This window comes from Capra hircus (genome assembly GCF_001704415.2).
Source record: "Capra hircus breed San Clemente chromosome X unlocalized genomic scaffold, ASM170441v1, whole genome shotgun sequence".
Lineage (NCBI taxonomy): Eukaryota > Metazoa > Chordata > Mammalia > Artiodactyla > Bovidae > Capra > Capra hircus.
The window spans coordinates 7,104,358-7,106,046 of NW_017189517.1; positions in this window are offsets into that span (position 1 = coordinate 7,104,358).

Sequence of the window (1,689 nt, forward strand, 5' to 3'; positions counted from 1 at the left end):
CATATACTTATTTGCTATTTTGTAGATCTTCTTTAGAGAAGTTCAGTTAGTTCAGTTAAGTCACTCAGTCGTGTCCAACTCTTTACAACCCCATGGACTGCAGCATGCCAGGCTTCCCTGTCCTTCACCAACTCCCAGAGCTCGCTCAGAATCATGTCCATTGAGTTGGTGATGCCATCCAACCATCTCATCCACTGTCATCCCCTTCTCCTCCCACCTTCAATCTTTTCCAGCATCAGGATCCTTTCAAATGAGTCAGTTCTTCATATCAGATGGCCAAAGTGTTGGATTTTATGCTTCAGCATCAGTCCTTCCAATGAATATTCAGGACTGATCTCCTTCAGAATGGACTGGTTGGATCTCCTTGCAGTCCAAGGGACTCTCAAGAGTCTTCTCCAGCTCTACAATTCAAAAGCATCAATTCTTCAGTGCTCAGCTTTCTTTATAGTCTCACATCCATAGATGACTAATGTCTATTCAAATCCATTGCCCAATTTAAGTTGGGTTTTTAATCTCTTTTTATTATTGAGTTGTGTTGTTTATATAGTCTATATGCAAGTTTAAAAATCAGGTATATGATATGCAGACATTTTATGCCATTCTGGGAGTTATCTTTTCACTCTCTTCATACTGTCCTTTGACCTACAAAAGTTTTTAGGTTTGATAAAGTCCTCTTTATCTATTTTTCTTTTGTTGCTTGTACTTTCAATACCATATAAAAAACTATTACCTAAGCCAGAGTCATGAAGATTTATACCTATGTTTCTTTCTAAGAGTTTTCTAGATTTTATTCTTAAATTTAAATCTTTAAAGACTAAGGGGTTAATTTTTATATATGGTGTGCTTTAAGGGTCTAAATTCATTTTTCTGCATGTGGATATCCAATTGTCCCAGTGCCTTTTGTTGGAAAGGCTATTTATTCTTTCCCCCATTGAATTTACTTAGCACCACTGTCAAAAATCAATTGACGAGATATAATAGACATATGGCTTTATTTCTAGACTCTCCAGTCAATTCCATCAATCTCTATGTTTATCCTCATGTCAATACCACACAATCTTTATTACTGTAGCTTTGTAATAAATTTTGAGATCAGGAAATGTGAGTCTTTCAACTTTGTTCTTTTTTTTTCAGTATAGTTTTGGCCATTTGGGATTCCTTATTTCCATAGTACGCTTATTTCCATAAGATTATTATGAAAAACGTCCATTTATTTAAAAGAGGCACCTGAGATTTTGACAGGAATTTTTTTGACTTTAAACATCATTTTGGGGAGTATTACCATCATGACAATAATAAGTCTTCCAATCCATGGACATGGGCTGTGTTTTCATTTATTTCAGTTCAGTTCAGTTCAGTCGCTCAGTCGTGTCCAACTTTGCGACCCCATGAATTGCAGCATGCCAGGCCTCCCTGTCCATCACCAGCTCCCGGAGTTCACTCAGATTCACATTCATCGAGTCAGTGATGCCATCCAGCTATCTCATCCTCTGTCGTCACCTTCTCCTCCTGCCCCCAATCCCTCCCAGCATCAGAGTCTTTTCCAATGAGTCAACGCTTCGCATGAGGTGGCCAAAGTACTGGAGTTTCAGCTTTAGCATCATTCCTTCCAAAGAAATCCCAGGGCTGATCTCCTTCAGAATGGACTGGTTTGATCTCCTTGCGGTCCAAGGGACCCTCAAGAGTCTT